Source organism: Macaca thibetana, chromosome 11 (genome assembly GCF_024542745.1).
Source record: "Macaca thibetana thibetana isolate TM-01 chromosome 11, ASM2454274v1, whole genome shotgun sequence".
NCBI classification, from domain to species: Eukaryota; Metazoa; Chordata; class Mammalia; order Primates; family Cercopithecidae; genus Macaca; species Macaca thibetana.
Window position 1 is genome coordinate 48536758 of NC_065588.1, and position 7420 is coordinate 48544177.

The window sequence follows — 7420 nt, forward strand, 5'->3', positions numbered from 1 at the left end:
AACGTGAGACCTGGTTCAAGACTCAGCTGGGCTGCTTACCACTCATGTGATCTCAGGCACGTTACTTGACTTTTGTCTTCGTTTGAAAACACCCACCTCACGGGAGATAGCATGTACAAAGCACATGGTAGAGGACAGGGGACAAAGTTGCCCTCAATCAATGGTGCTACCTTCCAGGCACTGAGTCTAGCAGGGCGATGGGTATGGCCGAATGCAGCTCTGCTCTGGGGCAATGAGAATCCCTGCCTTCCTCACACTCTTTCCTCCCTATTCTTCTTTCTCTTCTCTGCCTCCTTTGACCTCTTTTACACCATCTGTGAAGTAGAAACAGAAAAGACGCCATTTTGCCCCCACAGAGCCTCTGACAGGGCAGCAGAGGCCCACACAGACCAAGGCAAACCCTACCTTCCCACAGTTCCTGAGACCCCACTCTTCCACCCCAGGGGGTTACCAGCTCTCCCAGTCCCGCGTCTTCTTTCCTGGCCTGGTGGTCCTGATGTTCTGGCCCTGGTGGCTGGCTCTGCATGTCTTTCCTGGACCTGGCTCACCCCTGCTCTCGGTGGCAGGGGCCAGAGCAGAGAGAGGAGTGTGTCTGGGAGAGTTGCAGATGGTCAGAGATAGAAGGGGTAGCAGCCCCCTCTGGGCCCAGAGGAAGACAGCCCCTGAGAGGGACAACCATTTGCCAGTCACATCACCACCCTGGGCCTCCGCCTCCCAGGGCAGACATCTTTCTCACACACTGGGCACTTCTGGCTCACAAGGGCACAGGACACTGTCCAGAGGCCACGGGTCCATCCTGAGCCTGATCCCAGGATCCGGTGCTGGGTAGGGTAGCGAGGCACTGGTAGGTGACTGATGTGTGCAGCCCTCCCCACTCAACACCACCTTGGCCTCCCACCATCCTCACTCTGGTCTGGTATCTGAATGGCATGTGGTTGAGCACAGCACCTTGCCCCCCACCCTGTCACCCCTGTGTGCTCTGTGGGGAAGGGAGGGGGCAGCAGTGGCATCTGGGCTCTGCCAAGGCCAGAATAACAGCTGATCCATTAGGTATGTCCCAGATGCTTTGCAGGAGTTAGCTCCTCAATCCTCCTGATAACCGTCACTTGAGGTGGATGCTTTAATTCTCATCACCCTAACTGACAGAGAAGGAGGCTCAGGGGGCTTGAGTGTCTAGTCTAAGGCCACAGGATTATGATAAATGGGAACCTGGACAGTTGGGGCGAGGAGCTCTTTAATCTGAGCCTCTAAGTTTTAAGACCCCTAGGAAGGGTAGTGGGTGAGAGAAGGAAGCTGCCTTCTTACTGTCTGGGGCGCAGTTTAGGGCAGCCCTGCCACCTAATTCTCTTGGAGCTGAATGCCTTTTTCTCGCAAGTGCCTGTGCACTTGAAATCTATTTCTTGCTTCCTTCCTCTGGCCTCAGTCAGCTCCTGAGAGTTGACAGGTCTTGGTTAATTGCCAAGTCCCTGGCTCCTCGGCTGGCTTTGCAGGGCTTGCCTTTGGGGCCCCACGCCAGGGGGCTTTCCTTGCGGATGTCTTAACCTCCTTGGAGAGGACTGGAAGGCATGCTAGCCTGGGGCTCTGGGCTGGGGGAGGTAGGTGGGGCTTGCCTGTTGCTTCCTTTCTGGTCCGACAGTCTTCCTTGGGTGCAGTCGGTAAGGATGTCTTTGACTGTCACTGCTCTGGCTGCCAAACAGGAACAGCCACAAAAAAACCCCAAATAAACAAAACTCCATAAACAGCCCAGCCCTACCTGCTCCCTCTCCCCTCCTCACCCCTTGTCTCCTTTCCTCCCCCAGCTCACCTTCCATCCTCCCGACAACCACCACTTGAGGTGGATGCTTTAATTCTCATCACTCCAATTGACAGAGGAGGAAGTTCAGAGGGCTTGAGTGCCTAGTCTAAGGTCACCCGATTATGATGGATGGGAACCTGGACAGTTGGAGTGAGGCGCTCTACTCCCTCTACTCTGGAACTAGCATCCCTGGGGGTCCTGGTCCAGGCTGCTGTCTCTGAGCAGGGCTGTCTGTACCAGCCAGTGCCATCCTCCACCCTCACCGAGGGCCTGACATCACCCTCTCCTGGCGTTGGTACAGAGCCTGAACCACCTGGGGGCTTGGACCCCCAACCAGGGAAGCAGGAGGCCTGGCAGGAGTTGGGAGGTGGGAGATGGAAGTAGGGGAAGGTTTCAGTCTCTCTGAGGATGTTTAGGTACCCAAGCAGTCTCCAGCTCCCTCCTGGATATACAAATAAACAAACCTGCTTGTGGCTTCAGGTGAGGATGGGACAACCCCAGCTAGAAATGACACCTGGGTATCCCGTACCCTCTGGGATTCCGGAACCCTGCCCTTCTAGTCCTTACATGGTCCAGGGACAGGAATCTGCATCTCCCTTTCCTGCCTCTTGAGTCTATCCCCTTTATCCCACTCCCCTGTCACTGGTGACAGGACACAATCCTGATGATCCAGGAGGCAGAGAAAGAGCAGAGGAGGGGAAGGGCTGGCTAGAGGTGAGGAATGGGGAAGAGGCTTAGGCTGGGCTGCCAGAGCCTCCTGGAACTGGTCTTGAAGTGAGGGGGAGTTTTCTTGTTTTTTCTCTCTCCTCCTCCCATTTCCTTCTCCATGTCAGTCCCACCCAACCTGTGGTCTGTCTCCCTTGCATTCTCATCCGCCTCCTCTGTGTTTTCGATTGTCGTGCTCTCTCTCACTTGTCTTACTGTCTTCCTGTCCCTCTCGGAGTCACCTGCCCACTCAGAGTCCCGGCCTGGAGCTCCTCCTTTCTGCCCTGGGTGGGGGCAGAGGGAACAGGGTTTGTGCCCCTGCAGCCCAGCTGGATGTCCTTATGAGAATGGCATCCCTGTGTCATAGTTTCAGCGCCTCCTCTTTGCCCTGCTCCCCATTTGGCCTGAGGCCTCCTGGCCGTGGAGCAACAGGTCTCTGGAGACGCTGGATGGCAAGATATAGTTGTTGGGTGAATGTTCCAGTGGGCACATCCTAGCCTGGGTCAGGCTCTGGGGCAGGATGTGACTCTTGGGGAGACAGACAGGGACTCTCTGGCAGGGGAGCCAGCAAAGGGTTTGGAATCTACAGGGGAAAATCTTCGTATTACTGAAGGACACGATGGGAAGGAGGGTCACTCCTCCAAGAAGCCTTCCCAGATGAGCCTGCTCAAGTTCCTGTCAATCTTCCATCTTCTCTTCTAAATGCATGTCCCCACCTACGGTCGCGATCTGGGTTGGTGCCATCTCCCTTATGAAGTTAGCAACTCCTGGCCTTTTCTCTGGATCTTCCCTTTGAGCAGGGCTGGTCCAGGGGCCAAGTCCTGGGAGTGGGAGGACCTAGGCTGGGGACTGAGAGTCTTTGGCAGACTGTGGCTATGTGATTAGAAGTTCTTTTTTTTTTTTTTTTTTTTTTTTTTTTGAGATGGAGTCTCACCCTGTCACCCAGGCTAGAGTGCAGTGGCATGATCTTGGCTCACTGCAACCTCTGCCTCCTGGGTTCAAGTAATTCTCCTGTCTCAGCCTTCCGAGTAGCTGGGACTACAGGCGCATGCCACCATGCCCAACTAAATCTTTTTTTTTTCAGTAAAGATGGAGTTTCAAAGGCCAGATGGTCTTGATCTCTTGACCTCATGATCCATCTGCCTTGGCCTCCCAAAGTGCTGGGATTACAGGCGTGAGCCACTGTACCTGGTCCCCCCTTTTTTTGTAACAGGATTTTACTCTGTCACCCAGGCTTGAGTGCAGTGGTGTGATCTCAGCTCACTGCAAGCTTCGCCTCCCGGGTTCAAGCAATTCTCCCGCCTCAGCCTCCTGAGTAGCTGGGATTACTGGTGCGCGCCACCGTGCCTGGCTAACTTTTGTATTTTTTGGTAGAGACAGGGTTTCACCATGTTGACCAGGCTGGTCTTGAACTTCTGACCTCAAGCAATCTGCCTGCCTTGGCCTCCCAAAGTGCCAGGATTATAGGCACGAGCCACTGTGCCCCACCTGTGCTCAGAATTTCTGAGGGTCCCAGAGTTGGGGATTGGGGATGTAAGTGTAGGTGTGGGAAGGGTCAAGAAAGGAGAACTAATAGCAAAGACAGAGAAATTAAGCCTCCTCCACATGCCAGGCAGGCTATGGAGACATGGAAGAGGCACTGACCCAGATGAGGGTGTCTACAATGCCTTCCCAGACGGGGACAGTGAGCTCAGGCCTGAAGGAAGAGCAAGAGCTGTCCAGGCAGGGGAGGGGAAGGGTATTTCAGGCTGGGCCAGCATTATGAGCTGCGGGTGTGAGAAATTGTTTGTGTGGGGTTTTGACAAAGAATGACAACGAATGAATAAATGACCACTCCAGCTGGTGTTGCTGGAGTGTCGGAGGTACTGTAGAGCTCAGAGGAGCAGTGACACCCTTGGGGTCCCACAGAGGCTTTGATCAAGGCATGTCCTTACTGTGTAGAGTATCCTTTAGGGGCTCTTCGTGGCTTTGGGGATGGAAGATTCCTTGAAATGTCAAACCCAATCCTTCTTCCTTGCTGGGTCTCACCTCCACTGTGCCTTTTTATCCCACAGCCCTGCCCATTCTCCCACCCCCCGACCCCACCACACTGGCCACCTTTCCCTGCACCTGCTGAGTGGTGTCAGGTGATTGAGTTGAACAGCACAGATACAGAACAATTCCATCATCACATCCGGTCCTATTGGACAGTGCTGACCTGCAAAGCAGGCATCTGAGATGGGCCAGGAGGCTGCAGATTCCTGGGGGCTGTGAAAGGGTTCAAGACTGTCCAGTGGGCAGCCTGGGATGTGGCAGGAACACTGGACCTGGACTTAGGAGACCTGGTTTCTGGTCTGGGGCTCTGCCACTCACCAGCTATGTGGTTTGGGGCCAAATGCTTGGCCTCTCTGGGCCTCAATGGCCTGTACAATTAGGTTGTACTACATATTCTTTTCTTTTTTTTTTTTTTTCCAGTTCAGTTCAACAAATGTTCCTCAAACTACAGTGAACCCTCTTACTCTGCTGGGTACTTGGCTGCCAGTGCGATCCACGGTCCCAAACAAGCAGCATGCTGGGAGGTTGGGCAGGGATGGGTGTTCTGTAATGAGGCCAGGCCTCTGGGGCCAGGGAGAGGTAGGCACAGGCTAATTACACTTTCCCGTCGTCGCAGCACTCAGCCCAATTTGTAATTATTTATTGTTGGTGTTTACGTGTTTGTGTCTGCCTCCCCTGCGCAGCTCTGTGAGCACAGGGACTGTGTGGTGGCTTTGTTTCTTCAGTGTCAAAATGCCTGGCATGGTGCCTGGCAGACATCATAGGTGTTTGATAACTATTTCTTTTTGGAATGAGTAAAAGGCCACCCTTCCTCCCAGCGCCCATGTTACACTGGATTTCGACACAGGGGACAGCCGCAAGAGCTTTGGGATGCTGTAGAGTGACAGAGCCCAGGCGGGATGTGGAAGGAGGTCAGGGTGTCCCCCCATCTCTGGAAGCCAGCTTTGGGGCCCCTGCCCCACCCTTGCTAGGCTGTGCTGGGCTCACTGGGATGAGTTGCAACACTGGGTCCTCTGCCTGGAGGGGTCAGGTAGACCAGTGCCATTTGACTCCTAGGCCTGGCTTCCTGCTCCTTCAGCTTCTGGCCCAGCGTCTGGTCATGGCCAAATGCCTTGGAGGGATGAAAATATTAGGGTCCCTCTTGCAAAGCAAAGAAGCAGAAGGAAGCCTCCCCAAGATGGCAGAGGCCCCACCAAGCCTAGAATTTTGTCAGACATGCACGTGGGGCCGAGTGGGACCAAGCCATAGGCTCCCCAGGTCCCTCTCCTTGGAGGTGGGACACAGGGAGGGAGCATGTTGGGGTTGGTAGGTTTCCTCTGGTCCAGGTGTAGGGTAGGCCCAGCCTTCCTGGGGAGCCCTAGACCCTGCCCCACTGTGTGGGTGCTTGGTTCATGCCAGTGGCATTTTGGCACGGCTGCCAGGCCTGCTTCTGGGTGGAGAGGAGCAGGAAGGAGGATTGCACAAAGGGAAACTGGCAAGAGAGCCTTACTTCTTCCGGCTGCTCAACTCCTTGCAGGGAGGGCCAAGGGGCAGCACAGGCTGTCTTGGTTCCCCGGGAGACACCACGTCCTTGCATCTGTGTCATCTCCCAGGAGGAGAGGCCAGGTCCCGGAAACAGGGGTCCTGTGCCTGGCTGTGAGCCACGAGGGAGGTTCCTACAACCCTCATTTCTTAGACCTCAGACAACACTCAGCTGCTCCGCTCCCTCCCTCTGTCTCTGGGCTTCGCACTGGCCCTCAGCCACTTCTGCCTGCTTCCTCCCTGCAGGAAGCCCCCTCACTTGTCCTTTGAGCAAGACAGTTCTCAAAAGCAACCTCCACCACGGCAGGGCCTGTGTTGTTCACTGTTGTATTGCCACCGGCACATGGCAAGTATGCAGTAAACAATTGTTCAATTAAGACACAGCACGCCCTCTATTATTAGCACTTTCTCTATGGCTGTCTTGGGCAAGGGTCTCTTCCCTCCCTCCCCCATTAGACAGGGCTGAGGACCTGTTTCTCCTCCTCCTAGTCTCCTATGCCTGGAATCCTGGTCACTGCAGAAACTGGCCAATCTTACTTACCTCTGCTATTTGGGCATTTCTGAGTCTCTACTAGGTGCCCGTCCCTGTGCTGAGCAGTGGTGCAAATATGAAGATAAGCGAGGCAGTGTTGTGACGGGTGTTCACCCCACAATTCCGGATCCCCCCTGCCCCTGAGACCAGCACTTCCTGAGCTCTGGAGTCTCTTTCCATCCATCCCTGCCTCTGGGCCAACTGCCGGCTGGTTGCAGCCTCCTCACCCTTCCACTCCTGACACTGTATACGGCTATTTAGGAGGTTTCTTCCTCCCTGGGGCTGCTTTCAGAAAAGAACAAAGAGGGACGGCAAGGCTGGGGAGTGGCAGGGCATCTGGAGACACTTATTTGTAAACCCAACTAGCTCCCCTGAGCTTCAGCTGCTGCCTTTATCTGGCCCGATAATAGACCGAAACCACAGTCTGCTCTCTGCTGAGCGATCTGTGGGCCTGCCAGGGTGGCAGCAGCCCAGGGTGGCGCTAAGCACTGCTCCAGCTGACACAGGGCGAGGAGCCACCAGCCTGCAGGCTGCCTGCCATGCAAGGATGTTCTGTCCATCCAGGGATCCTCAATGGCTGTCTAGGAGGCTCAGGACATATCTGGAGAAGGGCAGCTTCATCTACTGTGGTGTGTGGTATTTCCAGCACTGAGCACAGTGCCTGGCATATAGTAGGAGCTCCGTGACTGAACGTTAAGCGTTCAGCACCTATTTATCAGAGACCAACGAAGTGCAGGAAGCTGTGTTTCCCCCTCCCCATCCTTCTGTATGCTTCCTTCAGCACCTGTTGGGGATTCCTTGATGCAGTGACAGGCAGGGAGTCTCCAAGGCAG